The following is a 19,330-nucleotide window of genomic DNA, read 5'->3' on the forward strand; positions in this document are numbered from 1 at the left end:
GTGGAGGATTTGGTGTTTAGATCTGTCCTATTTCCCCATTTAAAAAAAATTATTTTACTTTATTTTTAAAGTAGTCTCTATGCCCAAGATGGGCTTGAACTCACAACCCTGAGATCAAGAGGGACATCCTCCAGTGACTGAGCCAGCCAGGTGTCTCTCCTGTTAATCATTTTCATCATTAATTTCAAAAGTGGCATTAATGGTAAAAAGAGCGAATCCACAGAGGAGGCAAAACTGGAAGACATAGCTAATAATGGGCATTTACAAAATTAGCATACAAAAAATATTTATTAGACTTGAGGGGAAAAGTAAATATACTAAAACAAAACTTTAAAAACTTTAAAAAGTGTATAAAACTTTGAAACACCAAGGAGAGGAGTACTAATTAATGTTGTTTGAGAAGCAATAAAGACAGAGGAGAGAGCTGGTTTAACAACATCAGGAGATTAAGGTGCTTAAAAGTAAGCACCTATCAGTAATATGACAGAAGTGCCATTTCCCCAAACATTTATTCATACTTGAGTTTCATGAATAGAACTGGATCTAAAACAGGACAAGTAATTATATGTCTCTTTGTGTTGGTTCTCCCAGACCAGAACTAGGATGCCAGTTCTGGGCAATGCACTTTAAAGAGGATATAGAAAAGCTGGAGTATATTAAAAGACTTGCCATCAATATGAAGAGAGAAGTCAAAACTGTATTACGTGAAGTGTATCTGAAGCTGGTCTTGAACTTGTGGCCTTCAGATATGTTTTATATGGCCCACATGGAGTTTTTTTGTTTGTTTGTTTGTTTGTTGTTTTTTTAGAAATTTGAAACAGTACCAGATGCTTCAAAATGAGAAGACGTTTCATTATATATAGGATTCTGGTTGTGCCGTTACATTCTTCTATGGAAACCAACCATGAAAGTGTGTGATCCTATCTTTATACTCCTCTCTTCCTACTTCACTCTTTTGCTTTTAATTCCTGATCCATATATTAATCTGAGTGCTTGGTGCCTGAAAGAAAAGGCTCGGGAATGCATAACCTATAAAACAAGGTTGGAGGTGGAAATTATGCAAATATATCTGAAGAACTTTCACAGGGCTGAGCACTTATACCTTATGTGTGTGACCCCAGAGAGCAGAATACTAGTGGTAATAAGAAGAAGAACATTCCCACCTGATACATAGAATGACTTTCTCACAGTGACCTGAGATTTGCTATATTTTATACTTTGGTTCAAACATGTTGTAAGTGGTGAATCCCATTCTAGGAACTACTAGAATGTAAGCTCTCTGAGAGCAGAGATCTTTGTCCATTTTGTTTATAGCTATATCTAAGTACCTAAATCAGGAGGACTGCATGGTAGGTGTTCGCTAAGTATTCGTACATTCCATGAATGGAATATTGAAGGAGGAGTCATGGTATACTTGCTATACTGTAGGAAAAATCAATTAGCTGTACACGTGGGGCATCATGGACTAAGGGGAATACTGCTATAGATGGCATTTAAAGTCACTTCCACCCCTGAGAATCTATCAGACAAGTGACGTGGAATGAGATTATGTATTTTACTTCAAATATGAAACATAGTAACAGTAAAGTAGAATGTGTATTTGTAGTAACAAACCTGAGAGATAAAACAGCCAATTATTTATTTATGGTATAGGCAAGAAAGTGATTTTCTGGATTTTTTACATTGCAATAATCTATTGTTTAAAATTCTTCAGATACTTGCCTGTATTTCATGTTCATATTGATGTCTGTGTCTATTCTGCTTTTTAGCTGTTAATCATTCCCATGTGATGAAAATACATTTTTATCTCCTCATATTTGTAATCTAACTTACAAAATCCATGTTGCCTTGAGGTTTGGAGTGATTTGTTATTCTCTCCTTCAAGGAAACCAAGATAATAAATCAAACCATTGGGAACTGGTTTCAATTTTCATTGTTCAGGGCAATTATTGAAGGCAATGTTCTGAAAAATCATCTTATAACTAACCTAGAAAATATTTCGAGGCCAAAATGTACCAAAGGAACAAAATTAAGTGTCTACTTTTTAAATGTCTTGTTGTGAAAATTCTATGCACCTTTTATTGTGAAGCTCTAGCAATTTTACTATTCTGAAAATCAAGAAAGGAGAAATTACTTTATAACCTTGAAGGAAAGAAAAGTATGAAGTCCTGATTTTAAATGCCAGGGATGCATGTATTTGGAATACAGTTTTAGGGGGATGTATGCTAACTATGAAAAGCAATAGCTTATTAAATTCTGGGTAACTTTCAGTTAACTTGAAGGGAATATTGTAATTGATTTTTGCTAAATGCTATTTATAAGGGATAACATTATCCTCTGAGTATCTGATTTTAAGACAAAGAAAGAAAAACAGTACCTAATTGTGTAAAGTTAGTGGAGACCTGGTGGTGAGATTGGATCTATTAACTAGATCTATGAATTGTTTTTGTAGTACATAAGGAATAATAGAGAAACTCCAGTCACGGAATGGTATCCCATAACCTTAGACTCCCATGTTGTTGTTCTTTTCATCATCAGGCCATCATCATCCCATCACCACCACCACCATCATCATCATGTATGGAATGTACACAGCCACTGTCTCTAAGAAATGCTTAGCAGTGTATGCAGTTGTTTTCATAGCTTCCTCATAGAGCATGGTGAACATACAGCTTTAACACCAGTTTTAAAGCCAGCCTTAGGTAAAATGGTGATATAGCCACTGTATTATTTCAGTGACTCTTCTGTTTGAGGGAACCCTCTCTTCTTTGTAGAGCATCTTATTTCTCCTTTCTTGATTTAAAGAAAATCCTGATGAGTTTTTATATTTTAGAAAATATATAATGGAAAATTTCAAAGATAGGAAAAAGTAGAAGGAAGAGTAAAATATACCCAAAGTGCTCATCACCCAGCTTTAGGAATTCTAACTGCATAGTCTACTCTTGTTTCATCTGTATCCCTAGCCACAGTTCTCTCTGCTAGGATGATTTTGAAGCAAATCCAACATATAATATTACTTCATCTGTAAATATCTTATGTGCCTTTTTAGGCACATAGACTTTTAAAAAATTATATCAATATGAAAACACCTTACACTTTTGTAGTAATTTCTTTCTTTCTTTCTTTCTTTTTTTTTGAGATTTTTATTTATTTGACAGACAGATCACAAGTAAGCAGAGAGGCAGGCAGAGAGAGAGAGGAGGAGGAGGCAAGCTCCTTGCTGAGCAGAGAGCCGGATGTGAGGCTCGATCCCAGGACCCTGGGATCATGCCCTGAGCCGAAAGCAGAGGTTTTAACCACTGAGCCACCCAGGCGCCCCTGTAGTAATTTCTTAATGTCAAATTTATCTGACTAAAAATAATTTTTTAATTTGTTTTTGTTTGTTTAACATGAGTTCTAAACAAGGTTAATAGATCAAAATTATTATATCTTAATTCTCTTTTAGACTATAAATTTCTCTCTTTCTCTTTGCAGTTCTTCATTGAAAAAGCTGGGTCATATATCTTAAAGAGTTTCTCACAGATTGGTTTTTGTTGATTGCTTTCCTATGGTGTTGTTCAACATATAAACATGTCTCTTTAACTTTCTATAATTAGTAGTTAGATAGAAAGGCTTCATAAATGGCTTTCTTTTCATTATTGGGAGGGGCATAAATGTATTTTGAAATGTAGCTTTTTCCTCATATTTTCATTTCCTACAGACATGAGATACTAACCATAACTACTTTCACTGCATTGTTTTATCACATCTAATTCTTTTTTCCCCCCTAGTCTCAACCTTCCCTTGCCCCCTTATATTTCTTAAATTTTTATTCTTTTTTGTGCCTCTTCTTCTTCCTTCCTTGTCTCTTTGAAACTTTTCCATCTTATTCACCTCCATGTTTCTTGCCAGTATTGCAGGTAGAGGGAGAAGAGGAGTAGAGTGACAATGACAGGAGACAGAATGTGTGGAGTTGGTAGTCAGGGAAATGGTCACATCTTTTGCTAGTTGGTTCTTTGGTTTTAAAAATTCTGTTATGTGTAATTGGTTTTGAATGTGGGTGCTTTAAACAACCCTAAGGAAACAACCTAAGATAATCATTATGATGTATTTCCTTCTAGTCTGTTAGTTTGGGTGTGAGAGAGAACAAAGGAGAAATAACTAGTTTTGAGAACAATGCGTTATCTATCGTATTAGCTCCAAGTTTTTTCATTTGACAGAATGCTATCTAAATTTCTCCAATAAATTCTTTTTAGTAGCTACTTAATATTATATAGATGTATTTTTAAGGTAATTTCCTTATAGCTGGGGAATTTTTGGTTGTCTCGAAGTATTTACCCTTAATCGCGTTACAAATAATATCCTTATTCAAAATTGGAGCTGCATTGTTAACAACCTTCTAAAATTAATTTCCAAAGAAGTGGTAAAATGAGGTTAAAGGGCATGGATGGCTTTTAATGCTTTTAATGCAGACTTCAAACTGACTTTTTAGAAAGTTTCTGTCATATTTTTCCCTCTAATTATACATGCTCTTGATTATCATAGTTTTATTATCAGTAAAAAAGTTGTCAACAGAAGTTCCTGGTTAAGCATCTGCCTTTGGCTCAAGTCATGATCCCAGGGGCCTGGGATCAAGCCCCACATCAGGCTCCCTGCTCAGAGAGGGTCTGCTTCTCCCTCTCTCTCCCTGGACTTGTGCTCATGTTGTCTCTCTCTCTCAAATAAATACGTAAAATCTTGAAAAAAAAAAAGTTGTCAATATAGCCAGTCAATATTATTAGAAAGATGACTCATTTTTTTCCTGTGAATTGTTGTTAATGTTCTGAGCTAATTTTTCCATTGAGAGAAGAGTGTTTTCTTTACTAATTTGTAAAGATTTTACATATTAAGGATATTAACCATTTGGCATACCTATTGCTAGTATTTGCTATTTATCATTTACCTGAGGCAGTTTTTAATATTTTAAAATTTACTTCATTTGTCATTTCTTCCACTGTTATTGTGCTTGTAAACAGATTCCCATCCCAAGAATAAGTAAGTGTTTACTTATATTTTATTTTTGTGGCTTACTTTTTTAAAAAAACACTTCACAAAACTTATTATCTTAATGATAATTTTTAAGTTAACTATCTACACACTATTGTGCAACAGCTTTTTAGACCATTTTTATGTTGCAAAACTGAAACTATATCCATGTGGAGCAAATCCCCTTCCCTTTTCCCCCCGATTCCTGGAAGCCACCATTTTACTAAGAGTTTGACTACTGAAGATACATCATACAAGTAGAATCATTTAGTATTTGAGATTATGACTCAAATTTATTTTTGAGATTTTGATATTTTATTTTGAGATTATGACTCATATTTATGACTAAATTATTTCACTTAGTGTAATATCCTCAAGGTTCACCTGGGCTGTAGCATGTGACAGGATTTTCTTCTTTTCTAAGGCTGAGCCATAGTCCATTGTGTGTGTGTGTGTGTGTGTGTGTGTGCGTGCGCATCACATTTTCTATGTACATTCATCTGTTGATGCACATTTGACCTCTTGGCTATTACAAATAGGGCTATTGTGAATATTAGTATAAAATATCTTCTTTAGGTCTTGGTTTCAGTTCTTTTGGTTATATTCCCTGAAGTTGGATTGTTAGATAATATGCTAGTTCTTTTTTAATGTTTTGTGGAACTTCCATTTTATTTTCTAAAACAGTTACACCATTTTACTGTCCCACCAACAATGCAGAAGTGCTTTTCTCTACATTTTTGCTAAAATATGTTATTTTGTTTTGGTGGTGGTGGTGGTGGTAGTATCCTAGTAAGTGTGTTATGTCTCACTGTGGCTTTGGTTTGCATTTTTCTAATGATTAGTGATGTTGAACATCATTTCATATGCTTAGTATTCATTTGTGTATCATCTTTGGAGAAACCTTTATTCAAGTTCTTTTTTCATTTTTAGTGTGAGTTATTTGACTTTTGTTATTGAACTTTAGATATTTATATAATTTGGATATTTACTCCTTATCAAATATAATATTTAGAAATTCTCATTTTCATTCTGCATCTTCTATAGGTCCTTTTTTTTGTGGTTACCATAAAGATTACTTAAGATGGTTTATAGTTAGAGCAATCTATTTTAAACTGATAATTTCCATCATATACAAAAATGTTACTCCTTTCATTCCCTCTCACTTTACATTATCAATTTTACAGATTATAGATTTTTATGCTTTGTCTCCATTAACATAGTTCTAGAGTTTTTTATGGTCTTATATTTTAAATTCTACACTAGAATTTAAAATGACTTTTGTGGGGCACCTGGGTGGCTCAGTGGGTTAAAGCCTCTGCCTTCGGCTCAGGTCATGATCCCAGGGTCCTGGGATCGAGCCCCGTATCGGGCGGTCCGCTCCGCGGAGAGCCTGCTTCCTCCTCTCTCTCTCTCTGCGTGCTTCTGATCTCTATCTGTCAAATAAATAAAATCTTGAAAAAAATAAAATAAAATGACTTTTGTACCACAGAATTCTGTATTTGCCTAGATATTTACCTTCACCTAAATATTTTACAAGAGAGTTTTATATCTTCATATAACTTTGTGTTGCTATCTAAGTCCTCTTGTTTCAACTTGAAGGACTCCCTTTAACAATTCTCATAAGGTAGATCCAGTGTTGTTGAACTGTCCTACCTCTCAACCCCACCAGATTTTGTTTATCTGGGAAATTTTTTATAGCTCCTTCATTTCAAAGGACAATTTTGCCAGCTATCATATTCTTGGTTTGCAGTGTTTTTCTTTCAGCATTTTGAATATATCATATTCTACTCTCTTCTGGGTGTAATATTTCTCCTGAGAATTCACTGACAATCTCATAGGGGCTCTTTTTTATGTGATGAGTCACTTTTCTGTTGTTGCTTCCTAGATTTTCTCTTTGTCTTTGACTTCTGACTGTTTATTTAATGTGTCTTAGTGGAGGCTTTTTTTAAGTTTATCTCAGAGTCCTTTTTGTTCTTGAATTTGGATGTTCATTTCCTTCCTTGGTATTGGGAAATTTTCAGACATTATTTCATCAAATATAATTTCTCCCCTTTTTCTCTTTCTTCTTTCTGGGACTCCCATAATGCATATATAAGCCCCTTAGAATTTCTCACTCTTAAAATTCTTTTTTACTTTTTCTTCTAATTGTTTTGTTTATAATTTCAAATGACCTGTCTTTAGGTTCATTGATTTTTTTTCTTCTGTTTTAGTCTGCTATTGATTTCCTCTAGTGAATTTTTCAATACAGTTACTATATTCTTCAAGTCCAGAAATATTGTCTAATTCTTTTATAGTTCCTCTTTGTTGATACTCTAATTTTGCTCATGCATAATTTTCTTTATTTCATTTTTGTCTATCTGTGTTCTCTTATAGCACATTGAGCTCCTTTGAGATAATTCTTTTGAATTTTTTTTTAGGAATTTCATAAATTTTTGTTCCCTTAGGGTCAATTTCTGGAAATTTATTTTTTTCTTTGAATGGGCCATGTTTCCCTATGCTTTCATGTGCATTATTTTTATTATTATTTTGATATGATTTGTGTATTTTTAAAAATTTTATCTTATTTTTTCAGTGCTCCGAAATTCATTATTTCCACAGCCACTGCTCCATGCAATATGTGTTTTGTGTATTCAAAAAAACCATAACCCTTCCCAGTCTTTACAGACTGGCTTTCTAGAGAACAGCTGCCAACATGGTTCAATATTCTGGAGGCTTCCCAAGCCTTTTCTGGAAAAGCAGTCTCCAAATCTGTGCACATAATTTCTCAATTAGTGAAATTTGTCAGTTTCTTTTTCAGGAGTTTATACTTTCTTGCCCGCTCTGGTGTCTGTCCACAGTACCTTGAAAGTTCTGTAGCACTGATAGCTCTCTTCTGTGTTTGGTGGCTCCCACACATCTACAATATTCTTATTCCCTATCAGTGCTCCAAGTTAGGTGAGACAGAAACAAGTCCTTTGGGCTGCTCCACAAAGTGTGGAACACTGGATGTACAGTGCAGTCTTCTTTTTGCCTTTCCAAAAGAAAGCCCACAAGTTGGGTTTTTTTCCTTTTGCACCAGAATGTGTTGTCTTGGGAAAAAGTTATCATGGTTAAGATAAAATGGCTTTTCTTACCCATTTCAATGTGACTATTCTTGGTTTTGAACTTGCTTGGAGTACTGCAACTTATTAACTGCTTCCTGGAGTTCTCATAAATATTCTTCAGACTTTATATTTTTGTTAAGTTTGTGTCTCAGTAGGAGAATGAGGTCTGGAACTTCCTGTTCCACCTTGCAGGGTGAATATAACTACTTTCCTCAACACCTGTACAACACTGCTCCTTCCCCATTAGATCGTAGTATTACCTTTAATACATATTAACATCCTAAATTCTTTTTTTTTTAAGATTTTATCTATTTATTTGACAGAGAGAGAGATCACAAGTAGGCAGAGAGGCAGGCAGAGAGAGAGGGGGAAGCAGGTTCCCTGCTGAGTAGAGAACCCGATGCGGGGCTTGATCCCAGGACCCTGAGATCATGACCTGAACCAAGGGCAGAGGCCTAACCCACTTAGTCACCCAGGCTCTCCAACACACCTTAAATTCTTGCATAAAAAAGATTAAAGGAAATTCTGTATTGTTTCACTGATATTTCTGTCAATTATTTCCAAGTCCCAAACTGTTTTTGTGACTGTAGTATCATAGTATAATTTTAAGTATTATAATTTTAAAGATTATCCTCACATTATTTTTTATTCTAAAAATATTTTTATTCTCACTTCTTTTCTTTTAAAGACCTTGCTAAAGGGGTGCCTGGGTGACTCAGTGGGTAAAAGCTTCTGCCTTCAGCTCAGGTCATGATCCCAGGGTCCTGGGATGGAGCCCCGCATTGGGTTCTCTGCTCAGCGGGGAGCCTGCTTCCCTTCCTCTCTCTCTCTCTCTTTCTGCCTGCCTCTCTATTTGTGATCTCTGTCAAATAAATTTAAAAAAAAAATTTTTTAAAAAGGCCTTGCTAACATTAAAAAAAATGAGTTTTTTGTTTGTTTTTGTTTTTTTGCAATGACATTAAACCTAGAAAATAATTGCAAGGAACCCCAGGCTTGATTACATCAGTCTTAAGAAATTCATGTAGAACTCTAAATATAGTTTTTAACTATTTCTTTTTAAGCTTTTTTTTGAAAAATATTTATATCTATTTTTTTGACAGAGAGAGAGAGATCACAAGTAGGCACAGAGGCAGGCAGAAAGAGAGGGGGAAGCAGGCTCCCCACCAAGCAGAAAGCCCAATGCAGGGCCCAATCCCAGGACCCTGAGATCATGACCCAAGCTGAAGGCAGAGGCTCAACCCACTGAGCCACCCAGGCACCCCTTTAAGCTATTTTTTTTTTAATTAAAAAGGTAAATAACATATTTTTCTATTGTAGTTTTAAGAACAGCTCTTTAATTTCATAAAGAAAAGTCTTTTCCATATTCTATTTTATAACTGGAGAAATTCACCCAACTCTTCTTTCTTCAAGTATTTTTCAATTGATGTTTTGGTTTTCTACATTAAACCAGGTTTTAGTCAAATAATGACAATAATTTCTTCATCTTTACTATCGTTTTGTGACTTATTTCTATTAACATATCCCTGATGGGCCTGAAGTACTTGAGGAGTTGGGCAATGCTATATTTGTATTAAAATGATGAGCATTAGTGTAAGTTAAACCTAGTCTGAAACCCTGGCTTTACTGCCTACTAATAGTTTCTCTTAATCCTCCCTAAAGTGGAAGTTAAGTGGCAAACTAACCTCCCTAAGCCTCATTTTCCCAATCTATAAAATAGGAATAATAATAGTCCTTCATGTGAGGTTTTTTTTTCTTAAGATGAAGTTTTATTTATTATTTATTTATTTATTCATTCATTTATTCATTATTCCAGTATAATTAACATATAATGTTATATTGGTTTCAGGTGTACATTACAGTGATTCAGAAATTCTGTACATTATACAGTGCTCAAAGATCAAGTAGGTACTTATACGGAACATCTAATATAGTGAATATTATTAATAATATTAAGTAAAAGCGCTGGCTGGGAGCATTCCTGCGTTTTTTTTATTTTAATAAGAATAAATGTTATCTTTCACCATTAATTATAATGTTGAATGTAGACAACATAAATGTTACTTTGATCTAAAGATCAATGAAATATTTTCTAGTTACCTGAGCATGAAAGCCAAGACTGAAAATATAATTTTTGGCTCCTTACATTTGAAGAGGGAATTTAGCATTACTTTGTCTCTTCTTTCCTCTCTACACCTCATTCATGTTTATAGATACATTTCTGATTGATATTGACTGATAGTGGTATTTAAATAAAATTTGAAAGTGAAGACAGTAGATCTTTGTGTGCCTCTTAATGTTGTGGTTTCACACCTGATTACTCAAGTAAGACATTTTTTAAAACACTAGATAATAAGCCAGGTGAGTTTTAACCCAGGAAGATGACTTTCATGGATCCAAAAAAAATTGTTAGTTTCTTTTTTGTAGCTGTGATTCTATTACTGTATATCACTGTGAAGTAAATAATTAATAGAGGTCACACTTTTCCTTAAATCTTCTTTGCTTCCTCTGCTAACAAAATAGAATCTGCTTCATTTTCCAAGGTCATCCAGGAAAGGTACAGTGTTATTTACAGAAAGTTGATTGAATCCCATAGATTTGACTTTCTTTTTGATGAGGATCTATAGTAGAATATTGCTGAATGGGAAGTTTCCTATTCTTTCTAGTAACTTTTTAGAAGTTTTGATGAATGAATTATAGAAGATGGCTTTACAAAAGCTTCAGTGATTTCTGTGTCCTTTAATCCATTTGAAATCATAGTCTGTATTTGGATTATATTCTACAGATGCTTGAGAGCTCTGTGCTATCTTTGTGTTAACCTGAGGTGGAGATTTTCATTTTCACACACAACTCATTTTGCAACTCATTATATCAGCATACAAATAACCATTTGAAAACAGATTGTGCTAATTCAGTGCAATGCCTGACCTTTTTAATACTGAAAGACCTTAGGTATTTATCTTTATTGCCTTAACTTCTGAGTTTCTTATAAGATTATTTGGATAACCTTAGCATTAGATTTTAAGATAAAATACATGTAATGAGGAATGAGATAACGGGAAAAATATTTGGCAGAAGGCTTAGGGAATCTTCATGCAGATTTTCAATTATTGCTTTATAGATCATGAACAATTTCATGGAGACTTAGCAGTATAATACATATAGAAAATGTCTACTGTTGGTATAGAGTGCTTTTGAATGGTATGATATTCAATTTATTGTCATAGTAACCTATTAAATTGTATCCTAGTCCTTAAAGTGTTGGCTCAGTTTTCAAAAATTGTCTTGTTTATACTGCAAACTCAGACACAGGGAAACTACTTTTTCAGAGCTTAATTTTGGAGGAAACTAATTACACAGGAGAAAGGAATGTAACATTGGAAGTGATACAAATCTATCATCCACTTAGTCTGTTCTTTTCCCTGAAACCTGTGGAACTAGTTAGCCTGCTAACTTCTATAGTGCTCTGCATAACACAGGTACTCTGGAAGCACTGAGTGCCTGAAATCTTTAATACTTACTTAAAAACTTAGGTAAATATACTTATCATAATGAATATGTATGTGAAAGAAGTTTCAAATGTGGGGGTAGATGAAAGCAATTTGAGTGATTAAAATCTTGGAATTTTAAAAGAAAATCCTTTTTGTCCTGGAACCACGAAGCTTGTGTGTGTGTGTGTGTGTGTGTGTGTGTGTATTTTGTAAATTTTACACTTTATATTTTATATTTATACACACACACACACAGTTGTTGTTGTTTTGAGAATTTAAAGCGATATTATAAGCATTATACTCAGGACTATACCAGTAAAGAATATTTCTGCTGAAAATGATTGAAATCTAATTCAAATTAGCTTAAACAAAAAGGATTGTGTGACTTTGATAGAGGAGAAGGATGGACAGGGGTGGGTCCTTAGCTCACATAAATCAAGGGAATCAAATTGCCCAAAGAATCTCGTATGTATCTTGTTAATCTTGCTCCCCCAAGGCTCAGCTTCATTCCTTCCTACGACAGTCCTTTCTTCTGAGTTTGGGGACATGACACAGGTTCTTCCTCAGTTCCCCTTGCCTTTCAACGTCAGTGGTTGGGAGTGGGTTTACATGTCTCCAAGTCAGCAATATACACATCTTCAAAAGGATTTTTTCTCCATCGTTGGAGCAGTGTCCATGCGTATAGCTATGGGGTAGAGGGATTTAGATTGGTAACCCTAGCTGAACTACATAGTTGGAGCAGGGGAAGTATAGTACTCCCAGGAGGACCAAGGAGGTAGATACATAGGGAAGACAAAGCAGCCAGATTAAGGAGTGATATAAAGTGCCACTGAAAAATGAATGTAAAATTGATGTCAAATTTCTGTTTCAGCAAAAATCACAAAGTTTGGGAGTCCTTGAGTTAATGAAATGGGGATGATGATGACTTCATTAGAAGGGAGAAGAAGGAAAGGAGAAACCCTAACCAGCACAGCCATTCCTGACTCTCACTTCATTATTCAGAATTTGGCCAAAAAGGAAGGACAAGAGAATATATCTGTCATAGACAGAATAATGGTACTCAAAGATGTCTATGTTCAAAAGCTTACAACATATTTATATGTTTCTTACATTGCAAAAAGGACTTTGCATTTGTTAATCTAACTTATATCAATAGCTACAAACACAAACTAGTAATACCAATGTCTAATTCTATTTTCCCAGTTCCCACTTTCTTATAGTTGAAGGAATAGAGTCAGGTGTTTCTATTCCCTTCACTGATTCCTTCAACAAGGTTTATTTCACATGTTTTGTCCCAGGCACTGGCTGAGTGCTGGAGGCAAAAAAGTTGTTATAGCACATTCTTTTCCTTCCAGATGTGTCCAAGCTAAGGATGGGAATAGACACATAAACAAATCATCTTACTAGAGTTGGCAGGCTGAAGGCTGACTTAAGGCCATAAATTAAAAGGCAGCAGTTATTTGCTTTCATTGTCTTGGATAATATTTTCAACATGTTGAGGAGGAGGTCATTGAAAGAACATGACCACCAGCTGACCCACAAGCTGGACCCAGGCAACTGGAGGCTCCTCTTCCACTCCTGTCCTTGGAATGTGTGTTCTGCCCACTATCCTCACAGTGGAAGCTCTTTTCAAGGATGAAGCACTGAGGGAGCAGTGTGTTGTTGAGACCATCAGTACATTATCCATCTCTGTGTGGGCAGAAGTGGCCCATACTTAGATGCTTGTGGACTGCCACATAAATATAGGAATACCCTGAAAAAGCTGTATGGTTTGGCACATTTGTTTGCGGACCCACACATAGCACACTGTGGCAGAGAAGGGAAATGATTGGCTGCCACAATAAGCTCACCTCTACAGTGGGTAATTAGGCTGGCTGCCCACTGATCCCAATTAGGGGCCAAAGCTCAAGTAAAAGTTGGCAGAAGAGCTGAGGTTAAAGAAGTATATGCAGGTGTCCACTACTCTGCCACTTCGGGACTGGCAGACAAAGTGAAAAAGCATGTTGATAAGATGAAGACCTTAAGACCATTTTGCAAAGCCGAGATGGGGCACAAGCTGCTGAGAATTAAGGTCTGAGTGCTTATAACACAGCCTGATTGGACACTAAGAGGTAGGGGCATAGGACAAACTATCCAAGGGCTACATTGAAGAAGTGTTGTACTCTCTGCCCCTAGTGCTTTCAGAAATCCAGTACGGAGAGTAAAAACAAAAACAAAAAACAGACAAAACAAACAACCAAACAGAAAAAACCAGACAGGTCATGGCAGATGTTTGTGAACATTGAGAACTGGACATGGTAGTGCTGTGCCCAACATTGCATTTATCTTAGATACCTGTACTACAGTCCTCGGAATGTATCATGCTGTAATGGACTGAGGAAATGCTTTTTTTCAGTATAACCCTGGACACTGAGTCACAAAATCATTTTGCCTCCATATGAAGGGCAATAGTGGACTTTTCAAGTGCTTTTCCAAATCTATCTGCATGGTCCCACAGTATGTCATGGGATGTTGCTGGAGATCTGCCCTGTTCTCCTTCCATGGATTAGTAAAATTCATCCATTACCATGGATGATGACATCGTGTTAAGATGTGAAAACTTGCCTTTGATGTAGGAAATTCTACAGATTTTGCTGGAACATCTTCAAGGAGAGGATGACTGGTGAATGATGAACCCACAGAAAATTTAAGGCTCAGGAATTGCTATAAAGTTTTTCAGAAAACTTTATATGTATTGTGGGATAAGTCCCTTATTGTCCCAGAGGTTGTGATTAATAAGATATGAGTCTATTCTATTCCTAAGAACCTGAAAAAGATGTAAGATTTGGTATGGATTTTGGTGTTTGGGAAGACTTTTATTTCCCACCTGGCACAGTGCTTCTGTTCTTTAAACAGCATGGGAAAGAAAGGGCACCTATGAGACTGGGGGTCAGAGCACCAAGCTGCCTTTGAGAAGACAGAAGTATTAATGATTAAAGAGATTGAAGCTCTGGGCCATCTCTCAAGCATGGCTACCATTTGAATTAAATGTCTGTGACTCCAGAAGGTATGGGTTGGGTGTTATGGCAGAGATAACAGGAGGAGAGAGTGTCCCTAGGATTTTGGTCCCAGTTCTGAAGGGAACAGAAACCAGATAGACCTCCATAGAGCAACAGCTCCTAGGAGCATACACAGTACTCCTCCAGGTTGAGCCTCTTATGAAGGAAAAGCCTATCATGGTAAGAACTCCCCTTCATCTCAAGAGGTGAGTTTCAGATTGCCAGGGGCTATCATTTCCTAGAGCCATAAGGTAATGACCATGAAGACTACCCACTATCTAGAAATATGGTTGCTGCTAGGCCCAGTGGAGTATATAGATCCTCCAGATTACTCCACCCCTATTCTTGTGGTGGTCTATAAAGAGGGAGTGGGGAAAGTTCCTGCTAATGCCTGGTATACCTATGGACAACCCACCCACATGGACTTCAGTCACTCTTCAGCCCAACACTGACAACGTCTGGATGGAAACAGGAACAAGCCCAGCAGCCAATGGGCTAAAGGAATAGCAGTTTGGCTGGTTATCACTCATGATCCCTAGCCATTAACCTTTTGCACAAGCAGCTGGATTATTATAAAGAGATTAATCCTATGGCATGGACAATTGGAAGCCCAGAAGTGGGTGATCATGAGTAAGCCCTTGTAGGATCAGGTTAAGTAGAAGTCATTTGGGCTCTTCTACAGGAGCCTGATGTAGTCTTCATGGTCATTACCTTATGGCTCAAGGAAATTATAGCCCCTGGCAATCAGGAAACTGATGCCCTAGCTTAGGGTATGAACTTTAGCAACTGACCCTTTAGTAGATACAGCAGATTGTCTCAGAGAAAGAGCAGCCACTGTAGCATCCAGTGGGATTGCCTATTGTCATGGATGTCAGATTACTCTTAAAATGTAGCAACTTGGTTAATGCAGTAACAGCACATCCTGTATGTTCTGAATAATGCTTAAGGCAACTGCCAAAAGAGTCTGGGGCCTTCCATAGAAGTTCCCATTCAGTGAGGTATTGGAAAATTGATTATATTTGCCCCTTCCTCCAAGTGATGGTTCTAAATATGCCTTGGTTTGTGAGGACACTGTGTTTAGCCTAATCCAAGCTTTCCCCCATTGCTGTTCAAACCAGGTTGCCACTATTAGGGGATTAGAGAAACTCAGTGGATACCTTCACCAAATAGTGATCAGGAGTCACATTTCCAAGGTCATGATGTGGAATGTGATATTGAATGGAGGCTCAACCCCCAAGTAGCAGAGTTGGTAGAAAGGAGTACTAAAGCAGAAATTAAATTACTAACAGGTAAAACTACTTTGGCTGGGTGGATTAAAGTACTGTCCCAGGCTTTACAACATTTGAATGATCAACTACATGGTTTATTACCCTATCTGCATGACTGCGGACTCTTATGGAGACACCTAATGCTACAGATGTTTTGGGAGATAGCCATTACCCTGACTCTCACCAAGGATCAATTTGCTGTGTTGCTGAGGACAACAAGCCCCATCACACTTGGGAAAGATGTATTCTATTGGAATTTTTAATGGGATGTCCTCCCAGGATGAGTGAGTTACTTTGCACCTTTGGGTGAGGAGGAACTACATAAGCTCAACTAAAACCCTATTGTCCTGCTGCAAGTTGAAGCTCTTGAAACACACTATATTGGAATGAAACACATATTGCTGAAAGAAAGAAAAAGGTAGAAATCCTGGGTTGGTACACCTGCTTCTAGTCTATCTCTTCTCATCTGGCAGTGCTGCCTTCTGGCATGGTAAACACAACCAGTTCAAACTCTTGAAGCTGCAACCACGTTAACACCTAATGATCAAGGCACAGGTGTAATTCTTATACAAGGTGGATATTTTCCCATATAATTACCTAGTAAATATCTGTCTTTTCAACCTTGGATTTCTACTGTTCTGGTGTCTGGTCACAGATGGGCACTTTGATGGAAAGTGGGTCCACTGATATGCTTGACAATAGAATCAGTCCAACTTTGGGGTAACTGGGCAGCTGCCACTCTCTATCGTAGGTATCACCACTCCAGAAAGGGGACTGGAAGGCCTTAAAGCAGTATACTAAGGAATAATGACCTAGTACTCTTGCTCTTAATTCTTCTGATATTACTAATACTGATCCAGAAATGGGTCTGTGACACACACTATTAATAACTGGGCCTGGGTGTTCTTTTTTTTTTTAAGCATTCAAACTGCATAGGTAGCCCATCAAAGTGTTGACCAGAAGGGCCTAAAAATACCACTATCAAAGCAATGGATGGCTAGGGGCTTTTGGGTGATGTAGTCAGTTTAGTGGCCGACTCTTGGTTTTAGCTCAGGTCATGATCTCAGGGTGGGATTGAGCCCCATGTTGGGCACAGCACTCAGTGGTCTGCTTAAGTTTCTCTCTCCTTATCCCTCTGCCCATCCCCCACCTCTCTCTCTCAAATAAATAAATCTTAAAAAAAAAACAAAAAACAAAAGCCATGGATGGCTGTGCTCAAATTTGGGATGGGTTCATTTGAGCACTCAGGCACCCCCTTTATTGGGAAGAGAGGTATCGCTATAAACAGAACAAACCCAATTGTACCAGGGACATGGGATGGATATTACCAAAGTTGCATAGTAACTGTTATATTAAAGGATAGTGACTGGTTTGGCACTAATGGGTTTGACACTGACTGGTCATACAGTCCAGGTATTTTTGGATAGCCTCCAATGGGATCCAGCGGGTGTATAGCACAATCTTTGTAATTTCTACCTTAGTGGTTGGGCTGTGCATCCTGGAGTTTCTTTAGCCACAGAAGAGAATCCACTCCATAGTAACAAAAATTACCAACCTCTGTTTCCTCCAGGCATATTCTGTTTTCCACCAGTATGATCGTTTGGCCACCATATTTGTTCCCTCCTTTGGCCTAGAAGACGTTATAGGGCACACAGAAGTTTTTATTAAATTCCCCCACAAACCTTAAGTGATGGTTGGCAAAGCCTGTTTTGAACACTTAACTCTTTGTAATGAAAAAGCTTGTCTTCTGAAATAGAATGGACATTATTACTGCCTCCCAAGGAGGCACCTGTGTCATTATCCAAACAACATTATGTTTATATCTGATGAGTCTGTTAAAATGTATCATCTTTATTAAATCACATGAGGACACCCCAGTCTGGTGGGCTTAGTAAATTAGTGGTTTGGATCATGGGACTTGGGGCAGAAAATATTTATTTTGGGAACCATTATCTTGATGCCGGTCTTCCCTGGCACGCGCCTATACTGCTGCTGTGGTACCTGACTCCAGCGCACCCCGCAGCCCCAAACGAGCAGCCTCCCTGATAGGGGAAAGCCTTGCTGACTCCTCTAGGTTCATTGTAGAAGGGGACGCACTGGGTTGTAAAAGCTGCCACAGGGATGCCCTGTTTGAGGAGGTCACTGATAGGTCATGGCCTCTGGCTGACCCCCCCCCCCCCAGCTGCATCCGGCACTAAGAGGTCCCTCCGCCACGCCCTATCCTTGGAATGAATGTCCCTTCCTCGCACCATTTCCGCCGCAGGAGCTGGTTTTCAGGCACCGCCTCAAGAGAGCCCTGTGCTGTGGAGACTTTGGGGTTCCTGTGACTGAGTGCAGCGGAGGCATCCACATCAACTTCAGACCGGGGTGTTGTCTGTGGTGATCCGCAGGGCTGGCAGCGCCCTGAATCCGCCTGTTGTGTAAGTTCCCTGACTGTATCCGACCGGCTCGTAACCGCCTGGGGAGGCTTGCCTGCCCCGCCCATGCCCCCCTGCCCTCCATGTGCAGGTGCCAGTTTCATAGTCACCCAGGAGGCTCCCGAGGTTTTGAACCAGAAGTGTGTCAGAGGAGAGAGACGGCGGAAGTGTAGTATCCGAGAGCTTTGCTTAAGTGGAAGAGACAGCGCCGATCCAGGTGTGAGACTAAACAGAACTGAATGGACAAGTAAACATAATCATAAATCTTAGTTGGCCTCAGAAAGCCCAGCTTTTCTACGTGGGCCATGTCACTTCTGACAGCAGCCCCTTTCTCGAAGAAAAGTGTCACCCTGCATCCGTCCTCCCAAAGGGCCCTAAGCCCTCTGTTAACAGCTCTCATTCTATGACTATCAGCTATTTATCTTTGTCCCCACATGACTAGAAATATTTGAGGGAAAGGAAATGCCTTATTCATCTGTATTTCCAGCACCCTACACAGTCTTGGAAGTTAGTATATACTTAATCAGTTCTTAGATTGAGGAATTAACTGAGAAAGAATGATGTCATGATTAAGATAATTTGAACTCATAGGGATGTGATTATATGTAATATAGCTCTAGCTATAATAAGGAGACCCCAAATTTTAGTGGCTTCCCGGAATGAAAAATTATTTGTGGCCCATGTAGCCCAGATTAAGTGTTTTTGATTGTCAAGGGGTTTTCTTCTGAAGAGTGATTTTGGTACCATGACTCCTTCCATCTTTTGTCTCCATGATCTTCAGTGTAAAGCAAGGGGTTACAGAGGGTGAGAGGAACAAAGTTTGCCCTCACAGTTTTTATGGGCCAGGTGTGAAAGTGGGATGTGTTTCCTTTCCTTGTAATCCATTACATGTAATGTAACAGCATTGATACTGTCTACAACTACCTGCAATAGAGTCTGGAAATGTGATGTAGCTCTGTGTCCAAAAACATTCTCTCCTACAATGCCACATAAGAAACAAATATGAAAAACAATGAGATTATCAGCAACCAT

General features: G+C 37.7%; 1 protein-coding gene and 1 pseudogene across 5 annotated transcripts in view; one reads left to right on the forward strand and one right to left on the reverse strand.

Annotated features, from left to right (window-relative positions):
* Positions 1-18,366, reverse strand: part of LOC123390746 — a 32,487-nt pseudogene extending 14,121 nt beyond the window's left edge.
* The window catches only part of PDE4D (phosphodiesterase 4D), a 1,492,536-nt gene that overhangs the window by 487,349 nt on the left and 985,857 nt on the right, over positions 1-19,330 (forward strand). The window lies entirely within an intron of this gene.

Source organism: Mustela putorius, unplaced genomic scaffold (genome assembly GCF_011764305.1).
Source record: "Mustela putorius furo isolate JIRA1106 unplaced genomic scaffold, ASM1176430v1.1 tig00000145_pilon_pilon_pilon, whole genome shotgun sequence".
NCBI classification, from domain to species: Eukaryota; Metazoa; Chordata; class Mammalia; order Carnivora; family Mustelidae; genus Mustela; species Mustela putorius.